This window comes from Sapajus apella, unplaced genomic scaffold, assembly GCF_009761245.1.
Source record: "Sapajus apella isolate SASKATOON/1434 unplaced genomic scaffold, GSC_monkey_1.0 scaffold9, whole genome shotgun sequence".
In the NCBI taxonomy this organism is placed as follows: domain Eukaryota; kingdom Metazoa; phylum Chordata; class Mammalia; order Primates; family Cebidae; genus Sapajus; species Sapajus apella.
Genome location: NW_022436949.1, coordinates 1,830,466 through 1,854,433, shown reverse-complemented (window position 1 = coordinate 1,854,433; position 23,968 = coordinate 1,830,466). Strand labels below are relative to the sequence as shown.

Below are 23,968 nucleotides of genomic sequence, written 5' to 3'. Positions count from 1 at the left end.
CTAAATAGGAAGGGAGAAAGTCAAACTCTCTCTCTTTCCAGACAATATGACACAATACCTAGAAAATTCCACAGTTTCTGCCCAAATTCTCCTAGATCTCATAAACAACTCCAGCAAAGTTTCAGGATTTAAAAACAATCCAGGGCAGTCCCAAGATGGCCGAATAAGAGGCAGCTCCGGAAAGCAGCTCTCAGTGAGAGAGACACAGAAGCCAAGTTGTCTGACTATTCCAAATGAGGTAACAGGTTCATTTTGTGGGTCTGGCCAGAGAGTGGGTCTAAACCAAATAGGGCAAGTTGCACCTAGGTGGGGTACCCACCCAGGAGGAGCATGCAACCAACTGGAGGACCAGGGGATCTCCGTATCTGGGACTTTGGTTAGGATACAGCACTCTACCCAAGCCTATACAATCCACAGAACAGGAGATGTTCGCCAGGCTGAAAAGCCTTAGCTAGCTGCCTGAACAGGGCAAAACAGCAACTTCAGCACTGGGGCTGTCAGCATACATCTAGGCGGAAGCACAGGCTGGCAATAAGAAAGCCAAAATGCTGGTGGGATGGAGCTACCTGCCCCCCAGTAAGAAGGGTAATGGAACACAGGGAAACAGCCCAAATGGCAGGACGGATCCTCCCCAATGCCAAACAAAGCCCAGCAGGTCAAAAAAGTCTTATTCCAGAGTTACGCACCCAGAACATTACTTAGAAAGTGACCAGGAGTGCTCCAGCTCGGCAGGCGGAAGGGAAGCCACCATTGCAGAAGCCAGCCTAATTTTCCTGAGTAAATAAAAGACACAGCAGCTCCACTCAATCTGTGGCAGCCCAGCAGCACCTCCGCAGGCAGACAAAGGAGAGGCTGCTTCCCCAAGAAGCTACCTGAGATCAAAACTATATAAATCAAAGAGATGGGGAGAAACCAGCACGAGAAGAATGAAACCATCAAAAACCAGAACACCTCTCCCCCACCACAAGTTCACAACTCCTCACCAGCAAAGGAACAAAGTAGGATGGAGAATGAATTTGAGAAATTGACAGAAGCAGGCTTCAGAAGGTGGGTAATAACAAACTTCTCTGAGTTAAAGGAACATGTTATATCCCAATGCAAAGAAACTGAAAACCTTGAAAAAATGTTAGACAAAATGCTAACTAGAATAACCAGCTTAGAGAAGAATATAAACGACTTGATGGAGCTGAAAAACACAGCACAAGAACTTCATGAAGCATACACAAGTTTCAATAGCCAAATAGAAGAAAGGATATCAGAGATTGAAGATGAAACCGATGAAATAGAAGAAGGCAAGTAAAGAGAACAAAGAGAAAAGAAATGAACAAAGCCTTCAAGAAATATGAGATTATGTGAAAAGACCTAATCTATGCCTGATCGGTATACTGGAGATGATGGAGTGAATGAATCCAAGGTGGACAACACTCTTCAGGATATTATCCAGGAAAACTTCCCCAACCTAGCAAGCCAGGTCAACATTCAAATACAGGAAATACAGAGAACACCACACCTATACTCCTCAGAAGAGCAACCCCAAGGCACACAATCATCAGGTTCACCAGGGTTGAAACGAAGGAAAAAATACTAAGGGCAGCCAGAGAGAAAGGTTGGGCCACCCACAAGGGGAAACACATCTGACTCACAGTGGATTTCTTGGCAGAAACCCTACAAGCCAGAAGAGAGTGGGGGCCCATATTCAACATCCTTAAAGAAAAGAACTTTCAACCTAAAATTTCATATCCAGCCAAACTAAGCTTGATAAGTGAAGGAGAAATGAAATCCTTTATGGACAAGCAATTGCTGAGGGATTTTGTCACTACCAGACCTGCCCTGCAAGAGCTCCTGAAGGAAGCACTAAACACAGAAAGGAAAAACCAGTACCAGCCACTGCAAAAAAGAACCAAATGATAAAGACCAATGATGCAATGAAGAAATTACGCCAATCAAAGGGCAAAACAACCAACCAGTAATAAAATGGCAGGATCAAATTCACACATAACAATATTAACATTAAATGTAAATAGGCTAAATGCCCCAATCAAAAGATACAGACTGACAAATTGGATAAAATCCAAGAACCATCAGTGTGCTATATTCAGGACACCCACCTCATGTGCAAAGACACACATGGATTCAAAATAAAGGGATGGAAGAAGATTTACCAAGCAAATGGAGAGTAAAAAAAAGCAGGGGTGGCAATCCTAGTCTCGAATAAAATGGACTTTAAACCAACAAAAATCAAAAGAGACAAAGAAGGGCATTGCATAATGGTAAAAGGATCAATACAACAAGAAGAGCTAATGATTCTAAATATATACGCACCCAATACAGAAGCACCTAGATACATAATGAAAGTCCTTAATGACATACAATGAGACTTACACTCCCACACAATAATAATAGGAGACTTTAACACTCCACTGTCAATATTAGATCAACTCATTTTATGAGACCAACATCATCCTAATACCAAAACTGGGCAGAGAAGCAACTAAAAAAGAAAACTTCAGGCCAATATCCATGGTGAACATTGACACAAAAATATTCAATAAAATAGTGGCAAACTGATTGCAACAGCAAATAAAAAAGCATATTCATCATGATCAAATAGGTTTCACCCCTGGGGTGCAAGGCTGGTCCAAAATATGCAAGTCTACAAATGTAACCCATCACATAAACAGAACCAAAGACAAAAACCACATGAGTATCTCAATAGATGCAGAAAAGGCCTTCGACAAAATTCAACAGCTCTTTATGCTAAAAACCCTCAATAAACTAGGTATTGATGATACATATCACAAAACAGTAAAAGCTATTTACAACAAACCCACAGCCAATATCATACTGAATGGGCAAAAACTGGAAGCATTCCCTTTGAAATCTGGCACAAGACAAGGATGCTCTTTCTCACCACTCCTATTAATTAGAGTATTGAAATTTCTAGCCAGGGCTATCATGCAAGAGAAAGAAATAAAAAGTACTCAAATAGGAAGAGAGGAAGTAAAATTGTCTCTATTTGCAGATGAAATGATTGTATGTTTAGGAGACTCCATCATCACAGCCCCAAATTTCCTGAAACTGATAAGCAACTTCAGCAAAGTCAGAATACAAAATCAATGTGCAGAAATCACAGGCATTTCTATACACCAATAACAGACATATAGAGAGCCAAATCAAAAGTGAACTCCCATTCACAATTGCTACAAAGAGAATAAAATACTTAGGAATACAACTAACAAAGGATGTAAAGGACCTCTTCAAAGAGAACTACAAACCACTGCTCAATGAAATAAGAGACGACACAAACACATGGAAAAACATCCCATGCTCATGTTTGGGAAGAATCAGTATTGTGAAAATACTGCTCAAAGAGCTAATGATTCTAAATATATACGCACCCAATACAGAAGCACCTAGATACATAATGAAAGTCCTTAATGACATACAATGAGACTTACACTCCCACACAATAATAATAGGAGACTTTAACACTCCACTGTCAATATTAGATCAACTCATTTTATGAGACCAACATCATCCTAATACCAAAACTGGGCAGAGAAGCAACTAAAAAAGAAAACTTTTTTAGTTTTAGTATGGGCCATACTGCTCAAAGTAATTTATAGATTCAACACTATCCCCATCAAGTGACCAATGACCTTCTTCACAGAACTGGAAAAAATCACTTCAAACTTCATATGGAACCAAATGAGAGCCCACATAGCCAAAACAATCCTAAGCAAAAAGAACAAAGCTGGAGGCATCAGTCTGCCTGACTTCAAACTATACTACAAGGCCACAGTAATCAAAGCAGCATGGTACTGGTACCAAAACAGAGACATAGACCAATGGAATAGAACAGAGGCCTGAGAAGCAACACCACACATCTACAATCATCTGATGTTTGACAAACCTGAGAAAAACAAACAATGGGGAAAGGATTCCCTGTTTAAAAAATGGTGTTGGGTTTTCTGTTCTTGTGTCAGTTTGCTGAGAATGATGGTTTCCAGATTCATCCATGTCCCTATGAAGAACAGGAATTCATCGTTTTTTATGGCTGCATAGTATTTCATGGTGTATATGTGCCACATTTTCTTTATCCAGTCTATCAATGATGGACATTTGGGTTGGTTCCATGTCTTTGCTATTTTAAACAGTGTTGCAATGAACATACATGTGCATCTGTCTTTATAATAGAACGATTTATAAATCTTTGGGTATATACCCAGTAATGGAATTGCTGGGTCAAAAGATATTTCTATTTTAATATTGTTATGAAACACAGAGGATCAGAGAAAACAAGAAATACACCTATATTTTCATAGCAATTACATTTTGGAGAACCAAACTCTCATTCACAAGTCCTGCTTATCACCACCATAGTGTGTTACCTCTTTTAGAGTGAAGCACTTTCTCTCTCCAGAAGGTCTCAGGATTTCTGAAATTCCTATAAAGAATGCATTATAAGTAGAAGTCAATCAATTAAATGATTAATTTGAGACTAAAGAAGCAAAAATTGATTATTGTTCTTAAACTGTGGAACTAGGAAGGTGGAAATGCCATTGATGGAAGAGGCTAAATTTCTGATCCAGATTTTTTGAAGGTAAAGACAAGTGTTCATGGCAAATTTGCAGAATTTGAGGTTACAATTGAACACGGAAATGGAAAATATCAATAGCGATGAAAAGTAGGTAAAGGTATTAAAAAATGACTGGAGTTAAAGAAAAAATATTTAAGGATCACCAACATGGAATTGGTTGAAGCAACAAAAAGGGATTGATTCTCTTTGGCAGGGAGTGAAGAGAAAGAAGGGAGTTGAGAACAATACTTTAAAAAAAGCTACTGGGAGAGGATGGAAGAGAAAATGGAGCCAGCAGAGAGCACAAAGGTGGCGTAGTTACAGATGCAGCCCTGCTTCTCAATTCAATGGCAGTTGTGCTGGCAGAGGATCTGTGGTTCAGGCCATCAGAGTTTGTCAAGGCATGGGTGTGGCAAGTTAGACTCAATCATCCAAATAAAGTCAAGGAGTAAGCTGAAAATGAAGAGATGTTCTTGTTTTTAAATTGAATGTAGGCCACCAGTGGTCTCTGGGGTATGCTGTGCTGACTGCCAAGAAAGAATCCCTGAATTATCAGTTCCCCAGGCAGCTGTTTTGGTGTTTCAAGTTAAATCCTAAGTAAAGTCTGCATTTTTGCTCCCTGTGGTATTCTCAGTCCTAGCAAAGAGGCCAACTGTGTGACTGGCAGGTGTTCAGGATGATAAATTAATACACACATATGGATTGAAGCAGTTCCGTCCTATTTGCCAGTCACATCCTGCCTGGTCAGCAGCTGCCTGAAAGCTAAAAAAAAAGTAAATAAAGAAGTTGGGAAAATAAATGGTTTCAGTACGTGAGAATCAGAGATGCTCAAACATTGGAATACATTGGAATCACCTATGATATATGTTAAAATTTTAATTTCAAGGGCCTTACTTCCAGAATTATTGATCAATGGGTCTTCATTGAGCCAGGCCCCTGCATTCCTGGAAAAGCTCATTGGTATTTCTGATGCCAGGTTGTCCTTTGAACACATTTTCAAAAAATATTTTCCCAGATAGTAGGAGCTGAGAAAATCTTGTGAAACTGGATTGAAATATATCTGAGTAGACATATTCTGTTTTCAGGTATAAATACCACTTTCATTATTAATGTTATACTATCATATGCTTCAAAATATATGATTAGTGTGCAATATATTAACTTTTCTGCAATTTAATACTAAATGATATTAAATACATTATTGTTTTCTGTCCTAGAATAAAATGAACAAAATTAATCAAATTTTGAGACAATTGAGGGCATCATAAATCATGACCTAAACACTCTCATATTTGCACGTTGATAAATTACTAAGGGGAGCATGTTCAGGAGGCAAGGGCTTTCCACTGAGAATACCCTGCTTCAAATTCGAATCTAAGAATAGATAAGATTCCAGCCAGCTGCAACTGACATGACATGGAGTGGGGGATGAAGTACTTTCAGAAATAATTAGGTCCCAACACATTCAGAACGTTATAAATAATAAATGAAACCTTGAATTGGCTAAAGAAACAATTGGTGCAAACTTAAGAGCACAGGTGTTTTGTGTTTGGTATGCTTTGCCTTGCCCATAAGGAAAGCAGACACGTTCAATACAACCTAATGAATCTTCTGGGAAGGCCCCAAATAGATTACTTCACAGGAGCCCAGAGCAGGAAGCCAAACTAACAGTAGCACAATGCATAGCTGAAAAAGAAGATACACTCTTGAACATTATTGACTGTAGAGGGAGAGTATTTCACTGTTATGCACAAAAGCTCTGATAGAGCCATTAAAAATCTTTACTTAGAATCCTCCCAAGTAACAAATATGATTGCTGTGTAGCCATTTCTTTTTTTATGTGTGTGTTGTGATGTCTTGTATTTCCATTTTTAAGAGCAGGGTTGTTTCACCAGGATGGCAATGTTATTTATTTTACAAAGAGTTTAATAAGGTTTACTATGTGCCAGGCATTATTCTAAGTACTTTACAAACATTAATCATCTATTCCTTATATCCAGTTTATAGGCAAAGAAACTGAAGCATAAAAAGGTTAAATAACTCTCCCAAAGTCACACAGCAAAAAGTGGTAATACTCGATCTGGGAATTACACTCCACAGTCAGCCTTCACTCACACAATAATTTGTTATTATGCCTTTTTCTATATTCTGATGCCAAAGCACCCAGGAACCAGGGACTGGGGGCACTTCTTGAAGACAAATAAGTTTTATAAAATACATATACTGCAACACATTTAGTAAGATGTCTATTAAGTTGAATTGGATCACACTATAAAATGGCATTGGTTCTGGTGTTAGGTCAACATTTTAAGTCTGCTAAATTAATGAATACTGCATATAAAACAAAAGAGTTGATCCCACCTCACAGGACATGCAACAGAGGTGTGGCTTATCAGTTCAACCACTGTGTATGCTCAAATCCCTGTGGGAGTGGAAGCATGCAGATGGTCAGGTTATAGGAGCCAGGGTGAGTACCCCTGGGCTCCAGCTTCATAGCAGTGTTCAAGGGTGGGATCCTGTGACTCCTAAGTCCAAGGGGGTCATGTGTTACAATGTGCTCTCTTAGCCTTGCCATCCGTGGATGGCTTAAGTGTTAACCACTTCAGTGCCCTCTTGGTACCCAGGTTATTTTCCTGTGTCCAGGAAGAATTGGGTCACACAGAGACTTGAGGATTTTTGAATGTGGGGTTTCATTGAGTGGTGGAGGTGGCTCTCAGCAGAATGGATGGGGAGCTGGTAAGGGGATGGAGTGGGAATATGATCTTCCCTGGGATCTGGCCATCCAGTGGCCTATCTCTTTTTTGACCATCCCCAGCTGAATTCCTCTTGGTATTCAGACACTCCTCTTCTCTCCTCCTCTGCTGTGCAATTCTGCCAATCTTCTGCTCTTTTGTTTGTCTCCCCTACCGCTTCTGGAGCCTGGGCCCTGGAGTTTATCTGAGTACAGTATAGAGGGGTGTGCTGAGCCAAAAGGCAACTTTTGGGTGTGAAAACAGGAAGGTCTATTTTCATTTAGGCTGCAGGTTTCCAGGGTTGAGGGTGGGGCCTTTGCTGGGGAATCGCCTTCCTCTGCCCAGTATTTCCCCATCTCTTGTTCATATCATTTACAGGCTGAAATATCACTTGTAAGAATGTTCTCTAATTAAAGACAAAGTAGGAATACAGAAACAAAGTAAAAAGACCACAGCTGTTTCCCATCTCTGACATCTCTAGTTACATGTATATAATCTCAGGTTGTCTTAGCAAATGTGAGTGTGAGTTTGGTGAACAATTAAATGAGAAGGAAATGTTAAATGGTGGCTTTCATATGTTATTAGCAGCAGAAGACTATTTTCAAAAATATGTGCATGAGCTAATATATTAAACAAATCAAGTAATAATATTAAGGTTGGCAGGGTGGGAGGAATCTTGACTCAGAACCAAATAACTTTACCTGCTTTTGAGCTTTTTGAACCAAATAGCTTTTCTTAGATAATTCTAAAGCACTTTATAGTAATGAACTTTACACTTCCCACAGACAGTGTAAGCTACATTATATATATTTGAAAATTCTGGACTTCTGTGAATTTCTTGGAACCTATTTACTTTTACTCATACTACAGACCTGACTATGATTAGTCTTCTGAATTAGACAAGGATAGAAGTTCTCTTTCCGGAGCTCAGAAACAATTACTGACAAATTGAAAAACACTTAAAAATTGTGTCACATAGCCACAACATATTTCCTTGTTATGAATGATTGAAGATATTGTAAAATAACTAAATATTATGAGCTTTTCTTAGAGGTATTATCAATGTGTACCTAAAAATACTGAATGGTGCCCAAAAATACAAAAAAAAAAAAAAAAAGACTATCTTGGACATGACCTTTGTCTATTATAGGGTTATCACCAAAGGTTAGTGCATTATGCAAAGTGCTAATAAGTCTCATAAATTTAGAAAAATTTAGGTGCAATGGAGTTGATTTCCCTCTACCTTCTCAAAAGATTTTCCAATGAAAGTGTGGATCACTTGTATTGAGCAGAAACTATGTGAAAATAAATACCAATAGCCAAATCAAGTTTGTTTATCTCATTGACATGTATTTATTCTCATAAAATAAGAGCTCTAACTTTATTTACCACAAACACTTTTATATATTTATTATTACTCAAAAAATCAAGGCTAGAATCAAAGCTAAGCTTGGTTCTGTAGCTAAGTTTTGGTTCCATATCCAAACGTAAGTATGCTATTATAATATCAGCACAACTACCAGGGGGAATGTTAACTTATCATGAGGGATTTTTTTGCTGTTAAATAAAAATTCAAAAGCTTTTGCAATAAAACATGCTACACAAATACTTTTATTATGTTTCTCAGTATTACACAACAATAAATGAGAAGAAAAGCTTCCTATGGCATATGTGCAGTGAATCTATCTTTTAATGTATCCAATTTTAAATTCTCATGTATAGATTTCTTTAAAGAATGATTATGTTGTCAATATATTATAGGCGTTTTCTTTATTTGATGTTAAGTTTTAAAATATTTGTTTTACCAAAAATAATCTTAAGCCAGGCCTGCAACTCAAGGATGATAAAGAATTGACTACATGAGAAGTTGCAGTCATAAGTACTTCACCTGACCATATGTAATCCCAACTCTCTCATGACCAAAATTGATGCCACATCTTAGACATAACTTCTCATGGGTAAACACCTGTAGAGTTCTGTGACAAATTGTTCCATAATTCTTTGCATATAAAAAGAAATGGAAGTAACTTCATAAAAAGAAAGTTTGTGACCTGAAGTGACACTTTGGCTAGGTTTTTCCCATGTTCTGAATCTCCAGGATTGTCAGAGTGTGTGAATGCACAAATAAACATGAAATAGCTAAAGCAAAACACAAAAAACCTGCACATTATCCCTCAGGTCTTTGGCTCTATTTCCCTTTACCATTTGGAATCTCTACTCAACTCATCTTTAATATACTATTTTATTTTTATTTTGTTTTATTTTTTATCTTTTCAGATGGAATCTCTTTCCCGGTGTGCTGGCAGGAGTGTAGTGGTGCGATCTCAGCTCCACCTCCCAGGTATAAGTGATTCTCCTTCCTCAACCTCCCAAGTAGTTGGGATTACTGGTGTGCACCACCACCCCTGACTAATTTTTATATTTTTAGTAGAGAGGGGGTTTTGCCATGTTGGCCATACTGGTCTTGAACTCCTGACCTCAGGTGATCCACCCACCTCAGCCTCCCAAGGTGCTGGGATTACAGGCATGAGCCACTGTGCCCAGTCCTATAATATACTTTTAAAAACAAAATAAAGTTTATTCTTCTCTAAAATATTATGAAATTAAATAATTCTGTATATGAAATAGACCACATCAGGCACACTATTAATAATTTATATTAAAAGCTTGTTTTATTATAATATTTTGAACAAATAGCTCTTTTGTACTATTTGATCCATATTAATGTATATTACAAAAAAGAAGCAAGTACCCCATCAATTTGTCAGACCTCAGCTTCCTCTACTTATATTTCTTCATTGGAGAATCTGAATTGTACGTTCCTAAGTATCATACAAATTTTAATAACTAGTGAAAGCATTTTGTTGAACAATCTGTGTGTGGGTTTGTTTATCATGATGAACCACTAAATTATATAAATTGGTACACATAGGTAACCATATGCTGTATGCATTTTTGAAATAATGAAATTATAACAAAAAAGATAATTGTGATAAATGTATTTTTTGAAGCATGAAAAATATTTGGGGTAAATCCCAATTCCTGCAATAGCCAGGAAATGCTACCTAAACTTTAGGAGAAATTACAATAATTTCTTTTTAAAAAATTAATTAATTAATTAATTAATTAATTTTTTATTGTACTTTAGATTCTGGGGTACATGTGCAGATCATGCAGGATTGTTGCATAGGTACACAAATGGCAATGTGGTTTGCTGTCTCCAACCCCCCGTCCCCTACATCTGGCATTTCTCCCCATGTTATCCCTCCCTGACCTCCCCAACCAGCGGCTGCCCCTCCCTTGGCCACCCCCAACAGACCCAAGTCTGTGATGCTCCCCTCCCTGTGTCCATGTGTTCTCATTGTTCAACACCTGCCCATGAGTAAGAACATGTGGTGTTTGATTTTCTGTTCTTGTGTCAGTTTGCTGAGAATGATGGTTTCCAGATTCATCCATATCCCTACAAAGGACACGAACCCATCATTTTTTATGGCTGCATAGTATTCCATGGTGTATATGTGCCACATTTTCCTTGTCCAGTCTATTGTGGATGGGCATTTGGGTTGGTTCCAGATCCTTGCTCTTGTAAACAGTGCAGCTATGAACATACGTGAATATGTGTCTTTATATTAGAATGATTTATAATCCTTTGGGTATATACCCAGTAATGGGACTGCTGGATCAAATGGAATTTCTATTTCTAGGTCCTTGAAGAAGTGCCACACTGTCTTCCACAATGGTTGAACTAGTTTACACTCCCACCAACAGTGTAAAAGTGTTCCTATTTCTCCAAATCCTCTCCAGCATCTGTTGTCTCCAGATTTTTAAATGAGCGTCATTCTAACTGACATGAGGTGGTATCTCCAAGTGGTTTTGATTTGCATTTCTCTAATAATCAGTGATGATGAGCATTCTTTTCATGTGTTTGTTGGCCTCATATATGTCTTCTTTTGAAAAGCATCTGTTCATATCCTTCGCCTACTTTTGGTTGGGTTTGTTTGTTTGTTTTTTCTTGTAAATCTGTTTTAGTTCTTTGTAGATTCTGGATATTAGCCCTTTGTCAGATGTGTAGACTGCAAAAATTTTTTCCCATTCTGTTGGTTACCAGTTCACTCTAATGATTGTTTCTTTTGCTGTACAGAAGCTGTGGAGTTTAATTAGGTCCCATTGGTCTATTTTGGCTTTTGTTGCCAATGCTTTTGGTGTTTTAGTCAAGTCCTTGCCTATGCCTACGTCCTGAATGGTTTTGCCTAGGTTTTCTTCTAGGACTTTTATGGTATTAGACCTTATGTTTAAGTCTTTAATCCATCTGGAGTTAATTTTAAAGTAAGGTGTCAGGAAGGGTTCCAGTTTCTGCTTTCTGCACACTGCTAGCCAGTTTTCCCAACACCATTTTTTAAACAGGGAATCCTTCCCCCATTGCTTGTTTTTCTCAGGTTTGTCAAAGATCAGTTGGTTGTAGATGTGTGGTGTTGCCTCTAGGGCCTCTGTTCTGTTCCATTGGCCTGTATCTCTGTTTTGGTACCAGTACCATGCTGTTTTGATTACTGTAGACTTGTAGTATAGTTTGAAGTTAGATGGCATGATGCCTCCAGCTTTGTTCTTTTTGCTTAGGATTGTCTTGGCTAGGCAGGCTCTCTTTTGGTTCTATATGAAGTTTAAGGTGTTTTTTTCCAGTTTTGTGAAGAAGGTCATTGGTTGCTTGATGGGGATAGCATTGAATCTGTAAATTACTTTGGGGAGTATGGCCATTTTCACAATATTGATTCTTCCTAACCATGAGCATGTAATGTTTTTCCATCTGTTTGTATTCTCACTTATTTCATTGAGCAGTGGTTTGTGGTTCTCCTTGAAGAGGTCCTTTACATCCTTTGTTAGTTGTATTCCTAGGTACTTTATTCTCTTTGTAGCAATTGTGAATGGGAGTTTGCTCATGATTTGGCTCTCTGTTAGTCTGTTACTGATGTATAAAATGTTTGTGATTTCTGCATGTTGATTTCATATACTGAGACTTTACTGAAGTTGCTTATCAGTTTCAGGGGATTATGAGCTGAGATGATAGGGTCTTCTAAATATACAAACATGTCGTCTGCAAATAGAGAAAATTTGACTTCCTCTTTTCCTGCTCGAATACACTTTATTTTTTTTTCCTTCCTAATTGCTCTGGCTAGAACTTCCAATACTCTGTTGAATAGGAGTGGTGAGAGAGGGCATCCTTGTCTTGTGCCAGATTTCAAAGGGAATGCTTCCAGTTTTTGCCTATTCAGTACAATATTGGCTATAGGTTTGTTATAAATAGCTTTTATTGTTTTGAGATATGTTACTCTGATATCTAGTTTATTGAGAGTTTTTAGCATGAAGGGCTGTTGAATTTTGTCAAAGGCCTTCTCTGCAACTATTTGAGATAGTCATGTGGTTTTTGTCTTTGGTTCTGTTTATGTGGTGGATTATGTTTATAGACTTGCATATGTTGAACCAGCCTTGCATCCCTGGAGTGAAGCCTAGCTGATCATGATGGATAAGCTTTTTGATGTGCTGTTGCAACCGGTTTGCCAGTATTTTATTGAGTATTTTTGCGTCTATGTTCATCATGGATATTGACCTGAAGTTTCCTTTTTTTGTTGAGTTTCTGACAGGTTTTGCTATCAGGATGATGTTAGGCTCATAAAATGGTTTGGGAAGGATTCCCTGTTTTTGTATTGTTTGGAATAGTTTCAGAAGGAATAGTACCAGCTCCTCTTTATACGTCTGGTAGAATATAGCTGTGAACCCATCTGGACCTGGACTTTTTTGGTTGGTAGGCTATTAATTGCTGCCTCAATTTCAGGTCTTGTTATTGGCATATTCAAAGTTTCAACTTCTTCCTTGTTTAGGCTGGGGAGGGTGCAAGTGTCTAGGAATTTATCCATTTCTTCCAGGTTTACAGTTTCATGTGCATAGCATTGTTTATAGTAATCTCTGATGGTAGTTTGTATATCTGTTGGATCAGTGGTGATATCCCCTTTATCGTTTTTTATTGCATCTGTTTGATTCTTCTCTCTTTTCCTTTTTATTAATCTGGCTAGCTGTCTGTCTATTTTGTTGATCTTTTCAAAAAACCAGCTCCTGGATTTATTGATTTTTTGAAGGCTTTTTTTTTGTCTCTGTCTCCTTCAGTTCTGCTCTGATCTTTGCTATTTCTTGTCTTCTGCTAGCTTTTGAGTATTTTTGATCTTATGCCTCTAGCTCTTTCAATTTTGATGACAGGTTGTCGATTTTAGATACTTCCTCACTTTTCATGTGGGCATTTCCCCTAGAATCTATAAATTTACCTCTAGACACTGCTTTAAATGTGCCCCAGAGATTCTGGTATGTTGTGTCTTCATTCTCGTTGGTTTCAAAGAATATCTTTATTTCTGCCTTCATTTCATAGTTTACCAGTCGACATTCAGGAGCTAGTTGTTCAGTATCCATGAAGTTGTGCATTTCTGAGTTAGTTTCTTAATTCTGAGTTCTGATTTGATTGCCCTGTGGTCTGAGAGACTCTTTGTTATGATTTCTGTTCTTTTGCATTTGCTTAGGAATGATTTACTTCCAATTATGTGGTCAATTTTAGAGCAGGTACAGTGAGGTGCTGAGAAGAATGTATATTCTGTGGATTTGGGGTCGAGATTTCTGTAAATGTCTATTAGTCTATTAGGTCCGCTTGGTCCAGATCTGAGTTCAAGTCCTGGATATCCTTGCTAATTTTCTGTCTTGCTGATCTGTCTAATATTGACAGTGGAGTGTTAAAGTCTCCCACTATTATTGTGTGGGAGTCTAAGTCTCTTTGTAGGTCATTAGGAACTTGCTTTATGTACCTGGATGCTCCTGTATTGGGTGTATATATATTTAGAATTGTTTCTCTTCATGATGCATTGATCCTTTTACCATTATGTAATATCAGTCTTTGTCTCTTTTGATCTTGGTTGGTTTAAAGTCTATTTTATCAGAGACTAGGATTGCAACTCCTGCTTTTTTTTTTTTCTCTCTCTATTTGCTTGGTAAACCTTCCTCCCTCCCTTTATTTTGAGCCTATGTGTGTCCTTGCATGTGTGATGGGTTTCCTGAATACAGCACACCTACGGGTCTTGACATTTTATCCAATTTGCCAGTCTGTGTCTTTTGATTGGGGCATTTAGCCTATTTATATTTAAGGTTAATATTGTTATGTGCAAATTTGATCCTGCCATTTTGTTGCTAGCTGGATGTTTTTCCCTGTAGTTGGCACATTTTTTTTTCATTTTTTCAATGGTCTTTACCATTTGGTACATTTTTGGAGTGGCTAGTACTGGTTACTCCTTTTCTTGTTTAGTGATTCTTTCAGGAGCTCTTGTAAGGCAGGCCTGGTGGTGATGAAATCTCTCAGCAATTGCTTGTCCATAATGGATTTTCTTTCTCATGCACTTATGGAGCTTAGTTTGGCTGGATATGAAATTCTAGGTTGAAAACTCTTTCCTTTAAGGATGTTGAATATTGGCCCCCACTCTCTTCTGGTTTATAGAGTTTCTGTGGAGAGATCCACTGTGAGTCTAATGGGCTTCCCTTTGTGGGTAACCTGACCTTTCTCTCTGGCTGCCCTTAGCATTTTTTCCTTCATTTCAATACTGATGAATCTGACGATTGTGTGCCTTGCGGTTGCTCTTCTTGAGGAATATCTTTGTGATGTTCTCTATATTTCCTAGACTTGAATGTTGGCCTGGTTTGCTAGTTTGGGGAAGTTCTCTTGGAAAATATCACGAAGAGTGTTTTCCAGCTTGTATTCATTCTCTCCATCACATTCAGGTACACCCATCAAATGTAGATTAGGTCTTTTCACATAATCCCATATTTCTTCAAGGCTTTGTTCATTTCTTCTCATTCTTTTTTCTCTAATCTTGCCTCCTTGTTTTATTTCATTGATTTGATCTTCAATCTCTGATATCCTTTCTTTTGCTTGGTTGATTCAGCTATTGAAACTTGTATATGCTTCACGAAGTTCTCGTGCTGTGTTTTTCAGCTCCATCAAGTCATTTATGTTCTTCTCTATGCTGTTTATTCTAGTTAGCATCTCATCTAACCTTTTTTTTTGTGGGGTTCTTAGTTTCTTTGCATTGGGTTAGCAGATATTCTTTTAGCTCTGAGAAATTTGTTACTACCCACCTTCTGAAGCCTGTTTCTGTGAATTCATCAGATTCATTCTCAATCCATCTTGGATTGATCTCTAGCTGGTAAGGAGTTGTGATCCTTTGGAGGAGGAGAGGCATTCTGGTTTTTGGTGTTTTCATCCTTTTTGTGCTGGTTTCTTCCTATTTTAGTGGCTTTATCTACCTGTGGTCTTTGTAGTAGGTGACTTTTGTATGGGGTCTCTGAGTGGACATCCTTTTTGTTGATGATGAATTTATTTCTTTCTGTTTCTTAATTTTCCTTCTGACAGTCAGGCCCCTCTGCTGCAGGACTGCTGGCGGTCCACTCCAGACCCTTCTTGCCTGGGGATCACCTGTGGGGGCTGCAGAACAGTAAGGGTTGCTGCTGGTTTCTTCTTCTGTTATCTTCATCCCAGAAGGGTACCTGCCAGATGTCAACCTGAGCTCTCCTTTATGAGGTGTCTCTTAGGGTATATGGGGGTTGGGGAGCTGCTTGAGGAGACAGTCTGTCCCTTAAAGGAGCTCAAGTGCTGTGCTGGGAGCTCCATTGTTCCATGCAGAGCTGCTGGGCAGGTACTTTTAATTCTGCTGCAGCAGAACTCATAATTGCCTCTTTTCCTAGGTGTTCTGTCCTAGGAAGGTTGTCTTTATTTATAAGTTCCTGTCATGCTGCCTTTTTTCATAGATGCCTTGCTCCACACAGAGTAGTCTAGTCACAGTCTGCCAGCAGAGGTGTTGCTGAGCTGCCACAGGCTCTGCCCAGCTGCTGTATGAACTGCTTCGGTATTGGTTAATGGCCTTGGTAGTGGTGGTCGTCCTTCCCCCAACTGAGCTGGAACATCCTGGGTCCAGCTGCACTTGCTGCAAACCTCTCAGTCCAGAACATTTCAGACTTGCTTGTTTTGTGGGGGTGGCTGAGCCAGATCTCCTGGCTCCCTATCTCTGTCCCCTCCCTTTGAGTTGAATGGGTGGCTCTGTCTCCCAGGCATTCCAGGCACCAGCTGAAACAGCAGCACGGATTTGTGTCTCTGTGTGCCAAGCTGGCACTGGCTGAAACCGCCATGCTGAAAACTAGTGACGCTTTTCAGCCAGGAATCACCTGGTCTGTTAGGCAGTGAAAATTTGTTTGGAAATGCAGTAGGCACTCACCTTCTGTGTTGTTCTTGCTGGGAACTGCATTCTGGAGCTGTTCCTATTCAGCCATCTTGGATCCACCCTTCTAGATTAATTTCTTTAAGCTGAGTGTATGCAAAGCAAGGAAGAAATGTATACAATGAACAGGGACAAAAGATTTGGGCTAAAGGTTAATAAAATTTTAACAGTGAAACAATATGTATGCTGCCTTGTGGAATAAACCATTTTCTTTCACTGATAATTTTAACTCAGACAAGCAGTGGAGAGAAGCCAGATTAATTCATTTATCTATTAAACATTTTATGTATCAGGGAATGAGCTAAGTGTAGGTATTAAACAAGGACCAGCATCTGTGTTTTCTGTAATGCATTGCCCAGTTAGGAGGCAAGTTCTGTCACCAATAAATAGACCAACTGAATTTTATGCAAGAGGCATTGATTGAGGAAGCAGAGGCATTGTGCATGTGCTGGACTCTGACAGCAGAGCACAGAAAATACGAGTTGTGGACACTGTTTCCCAGAAACTTACAATTCACTTGAAAAGAAAATGCAGTCATACATAAAAAAAAAATTCACACAAACAGGATCATAGGTTATTTAGGTAACCAAATGATAAAGAAAAAGCCCGCTTAGACAGTTCAAGAAAGAGAAGCAGCAGTACTAACTATGATGGGGCTGAGGTTCTCTAATGGTAAGCTCAGGTTCTCTTGTGTATTGTATCTTTTCTGCTGACCTCTAAGTGCCTCAGAATGGATTGTGTTTTGTTTTAAGAGTTTTGTAATTTATCCATTGCCAGAGGATTATCCTACAAACAGTGGCACTTAAAATGATATAAACAATAATATCTGCTATTATTATTATTTTAATGATGTAGAATTGGCACAGAATGACTTTAAGCCCAGGGCTGACTTGCCCTGAATTTAGCAGGAAAATGCTGGGCTATTGCTTCCACACCTGTATTTTGATATTTTGGCTTTACTGCTATTTTAAGACATTTCAAATCCTATTTTTAATGCATATTTTAAACGATGTTTTAACAACTTTTATTTTTTTAAAAGAGTTAAAATATTATAACCACTAAAATCTTTTTGAAAAATGTAAATCAAGATGAAAAAATATACATGATGTAAATTATACCATCATTGTAAATGACATAATTTCTTGCTATATATAAGCTGAAAATTTCACTATCTCATTTATATGATGATTTCCATAGTGGAGCGAAATGCATGAATTCCCTATTTCAGATGCATTCAGCTGTAGTAACAGAAAAAAATCCTATTCATTTAAGGTCATTCTTGCCTGTAGCAGAGCTCTGAAAGCTATAGCTCTGAGGGCTTGAATGCTATTTCTTCAATTAAGATGTTGTCACTGGGGAATGTGCCTTTTATAGTCTATGTTTTACATTTAAAGAAGGGTATTTCTCTGAGGATTTGAGTCCAATTCCTTGCCGAAATTTAAATTTAATTTAACCATTTTTCAATTCTTTTCTAGTTCTTGATTTATTTTCAATAGCAACATATTTAGATCTATGATGTTCTCTAATTTATGCAAATGATAAATTGACTTCATTGCCTTGTTATTTAGTGACTATGTGTTAAAACACAATTGCTCTGAATCTGCCTATATCTGGTGTTAAAACAATTTAAGCATAACTTCATATTATTAGTATTGGTTCTATTTATTCTAATCCTTGGAACCAAGTAAAATCTTTAAAATACTTATATATTTATTGAGACAATCTCCCTCTGCTGCCCAGGCTGTCATGCAGTGGCGCTATCTCAGCTCATTGTTATATATTTATTGAGACAATCTCCCTCTGTTGTCCAGGCTGTCATGCAGTGGCGTTATCTCAGCTCACTGCAACCTCCACCTCCCAAGTTCAAGCAATTCCTACCTCAGCCTCCTGCGTAGCTGGGATTACAGGCGCCTGCCACCACACCCTGCTAATTTTTGTATTTCTAGTAGAGAAAGGGTTTCACTATGTTGGTCAGGCAGGTCTTGGGTTCCTGACCTCATGATCTGCCTGCCTGGACCTCCCAAAGTGCTGAGATTACAGTCATAACCTACCACGCCTGGCCGATTATTTTTATTTCTAATAGATGTTACAAATTTTGTTGAAAGCTACCAAATGCAACTGCTCTAAAAATTTCTTACCATTGATTAGATGGAGAGTTTGAAATTTATGTTTCACAATGATTTTTATCAATACAAATATTAGATGTTTTCTCAATATATAAATTTTGAAACTTCAATCACTTTTATTGACTACTTGTAAAATTGGAATTATATTCATATAGTCAGCAGATGGTTCTAATATGTAAAAATATAAATAAGAACACAATAATTCTTTCAAAATAAGATATTTAAAGAGAAAATAATGAGTATCAATGTTTTAATTTGATGAAAAGCAGATCACAGGAGTTGGAGTTGCCAGTGAGACATGATCACACACTTGTACCCCTGCCTGTGTGACGGAGTGAGACACTGTCTCTCTTAAAAAGAAAAAAAGCAGAAATACTATAAATAGATATACAATCTTCTGTTTGAAATAGGTTTCCCTTAGTGTTAATCTTCCAGCAGAAAGATCTGCATTTAGATACTGTTAAATCTACCCAGTTACTGTGGCTCGACCTCTCTTCTAGTCATACACAACAAATTTATTTACTCATTAGTGTAAGTTTCAACATTGCGTCACCTCTTCTGTATGAAAAGTACTTAATCTCCTTATCAAAGAATTGCCTCATCATCTGGTTATATTTAAAACACATAATTTAAATATAAGAAACATTATTTCATTGAAGTGATATATTTTACAATATATGTATTCATCTTTGTAATAAGAGGTCTAGTATAAATTTTGAATATAACAATTACTTAAAAGATATTTTGTGAATTGAATTCATTCTCTTTATTGAAAAAAGTTTCAGGATTCCAACACATACTTAAAGAAATGTATCTCATCTAGCTTATTGCATTTTTCTTAAAATATTAGTTATTTAATAAAAATTTAACCTTAATACAAATATTAGCTAATATGATTGCCTCAGAAAGTCTTCCTCCTTCTACACAGGATGAATATTAGTTTGTGCTACTGTAGAGTTTTGTCAGAATTCTGATTTGCAGGCAAGGCAATGATGCTGAGAAAATTTTGTGTGGATTATGTACATAATGAAAGAGTTCATTATGTTTGAGGGAGATTCTTCTTTGAATTATGGGAATTTTCATAAATAGAGAAGCATTCCAAAAGAGAGATTCAAGCAGAGGTAAGACATGTTAATGATTTCATGAACTTCCAGTTCATGAGTAAGATAGTTCATATTTGTTCAGGGAGAGATGAAGCCAATAGTATGGCATTTGGATTGAAGATCAGAGTGAAAATGCTTATTAAGGTCAGGATTTAATGACAATACATTTGAGCACATATTTGGCTTTTGTGCTAATATTCCTAAATCAATTCCATCAACTACATTTTTTTGTGTGTTTTGTTAACTAGAAAACTATTTTGTACTGCTAAATATTTTCAATAATTTTTGATAGAGATGACTAAACATTACTGTTCCATGTATCTCTTTCTTCAATGTGCTTTTATAAGCTTGAATATATCTCTTCTGCTTTCCATATTTTTTTTATTCCTCTTGGTGAATAAAATGTGAATAGTAATACTAGTAACACAATATTTATCATTTTGTGAATGGTATCCTTAAGGTAGCCACAAAACATTATACTTAGGAACAAATTTAAGTCTATTTTATAGTTTGCTTTTTGTTTAAATGAATTATTTCAAAATATGAAGGGGAGATTTACAGGCAAAATCTTTCATAATCAATTGTCACAGAATAAGGTTCGCTACTTTTTTTTTCAGCCCTTTGTGCACCTCTCTAGGGTTGAATAAGTGATAGACAGGAAGACAAGTTGGGATGGGAATGTAACACTGTGGGCTAAAATATAGGTTTATATATAATTAACTCTGCATCAGAGCCAGAACAAAATAACAAATCACCATTTTCAACAAAATAATGATAAAATTTCTTACATGTAAATATTGCAATAGAAAATTGTTTGCATATAAAGGGGGGCAAGTTTACCAACTCATGACATTAAAATGTTATATTTTAGTTGGAATAAACAGTTTGTCTTTCTTAATACTGAACTGTGGTTAAAAATGTGCTACATATTTTATGCTCAAGTAATACTGTCACTTTTCATTTGCTAACTTATCCATTTTACCTACGGCTTTGCTCTGTATCCATTTATTTCTATTGAACCAAACCAGACCTTAAAGCTGTAAGATTCCTAAATCAGATACTTACCATGTTCATAATAAAGACAGCTGACTTAGGATACTCAGTAATTATATTAGATGATCTTTCATTATTCAGACTTCACAACTGAATTACATATCTTTAAACCACACGAATGCATGTTAAATATATATAAAGTAGGTGTTTTTCTAAGTCACTTAGGATGCAATTAAATTTACTTGGACTCTATTGGCTCATATATCCCTTCTTCAAACACAACTGTTTATTTTACTTTTTTCACTTGTACCAAGTGGCCCAGCAAGCTTGTAATTGGGTATATACATTTTAAAACACAAAGAATCAGAAAAAGATGTAAGTATCAAAATATTTATTTCAGTAATGACACAGTGAAAAATGGGAATTACTATAAATATACAACAAGGGATATGTTTAATTAAATTAGGGAGCATTTCAAACTAAACTTATTTGTATATTCTAAAACTATAATTATATAGATTGGGTAGCAATATAGAAATAAATTCAAACTGGATAAAATTTTGATATATACTTTGCTCATAATTATACACATATTTTGCTATAGAAAATTGAACAGATTAATGGATTGAAAAACAAATAGATATGCAAAATCCTACAGAACTGTAAACAAAGAAAAGAAAAATATACAAAAGTTATGTTTAAAATGGTAAGATTAAATTGTCTTTTTCTTTTTTAGCATCTCTATGATATTTAAATGATGTTAAAAATAGCTAAAATTATGGCCATTTTTACAGTTATTTATTGCTGATTATTGGGCACTTTTTTGAAATTGATATTAGAATTAACGTATGGTGAATAAAATGGTCTCCATAGGCAAGTCCCCAAAATATTATTGAATAACTAATGAAATGAGACACACTAATTTTTTCATCAGGAGTTTTAAAAAAAATATGGTAAGAGTGTTAACATTTCCAAATTATTTTTGTTGTTGAATATAAAGTATATCCTGAGGTTGATATGAAGTGTTTTCATAATATAAAGGCACTAGACAATTTATATTTGTGATTTTTAGGATTGGTCAATGGGAGATATGTAAAAGGAAATGGCTGAGGCATGAGCGAGATTTCAAAAGAAAGAGATGTTAATTAAAAACCAAGGGAACAATATTTTATCTTAAATGAGGTTTTGGAACAGTATCATAGTAAGATGAGCATACTTTTGCATTTGCTTGGGAATTACCAAATTAACACTATTTCAAGGTGTAATTAATAGCAACTTCTTTCTGCCTTAAAATTTTCATGTTTAGATGTACATTATATGATCACCTTATGACTGTTTAGAGGAGTATAGCTAGCTTACTCAATTCACAGAGCACGCTTGGATTTCATCTGTGGAATGGAGCAGAAAATGATTGTGAAAGTAATAAAAATTATAAGAAACACTTACAAACTTGGTAGATTGCTGGAGATGCTCTTAGAGAGGTCTATTTCAGATCCAGGTCTTGTTCACTGACTTTCTACAACCTTCTAATGGGGGTTACATTTTGAGGACCCTGCTTTCTCAGCACTGAGCTCTCCATATGTCTTTGAAGTGCTATGTTTTGCTTTGATCTTAAAATCATTTTTCACCATGTTTTGATGATTAGTAATGGTTAAAGTCACAAAGACAGAGCATGGTTTTACTTATTCTCTCTCGTAGGCTTAATGGGAACCTCAAAGCTAACTAAAGATCCTCTTTGATAAAACATATCCGAAGTAATTTTTCAAACTTATTTTCCCATCTTCCTGAAAAAGAGATACACAGACTTGTGACAATAAATAAATACCCACACATGCCTTGAATATTGTTTCTTTTTTAAAGTGAAACTTATGTTATTACAAAAACATGAGCATGTCTTGAGGGTGGCCAGGTACTTTGATTTTGGCCAGGTACTTTGATTTTCTTATAAATACCAAGAGACTTTATTTACCACGGTTTTAGTTGTTGGTTGTAAAGTAAGATTACCTAAATATCCAGAATGATTTCAAATAGCAGGCTGAGCATTTGAATGTGGGATCCAAAGATCCGTAAACTAATATCTCTTTAAGTAGAAGTTGCTAGATATTCTGCCAATGTAGTTCATGATAAATGTGCCATGCCCCCTTCTCTCTTTCTCGGCGCTGCCTACGGTGGTAGCAGCGATCTCCTTCTGGCATCACGGCCACCCTTAGACCCCTTGTGAAACCCAAGATCGTCAAAAAGAGAACCAAGAAGTTCATCCGGCACGAGTCAGAGCGTTACATCAAAATTAAACGTGACTGGCGGAAACCCAGAGGCATTGACAACAGGTTTCCTAGAAGATTCAAGGGCCAGATCTTGATGCCTAACATTGTTTATGGGAGCAACAAGAAAACGGAGCACATGCTGCCCGGTGGCTTCTGGAAGTTCCTGGTCCACAACGTCAAGGAGCTGGAAGTGCTGCTGATGTGCAACAAATCTTACTGTGCTGAGATTGCACACAATGTTTCCTCCAAGAACCGCAAAGCCATCGTGGAAAGAGCTGCCCAGATGACCATCAGAGTCACCATCCCCAATGCCAGGCTGCACAGCGAAGAAAATGAGTAGACAACTTATGTGCATGTTTTGTGTTTAAATAAAACTGGCATCTTTCTTCCTTGAAAAAAAAAATTGTGCCCTACTTATTTTAAGGCAGTTTAAAGAGCTTTCTTACATAAAGATGATTGGCCATCACCATTATCAAATTGAATGTAAGTTCATATATAACTTATGAAACTATGCTACAATCTGAGAAGTAGACTAAATGGACTCAGTGCCTGTTCTGTTAGGATTTTCATTTCCTTGGGACACTATTAGTGTGGATCAAGTGATGATTTACCACTGAGGAGATGAGAATAAGTACAATGCCAGCAATGCAGACTTTATTGTGCTTACTATGTTTCTGGAAATGCAAAAGAAGTCTCCTGGACTTAGAAATTGTTTCAATGGCTGAATAGTCACTTAATTAAGAGATATGTGTGGGAAAGACAACTTTTTAAAATTTAAAATAAAAGGCATTCCAAGCACACAAAACAGCAGGCATATGGATTAAACATCAAGCTAATAGCATACAAAGTAGGGAAAATTTGTGGAAATCTGTGAT

At 37.0% G+C, this 23,968-nt stretch overlaps 1 pseudogene; it reads left to right on the top strand.

Moving 5' to 3' along the window:
* Positions 1–23,485, top strand: part of LOC116551119 — a 130,407-nt pseudogene extending 106,922 nt beyond the window's left edge.
* Positions 23,486–23,968: the final 483 nt, after the last annotated feature.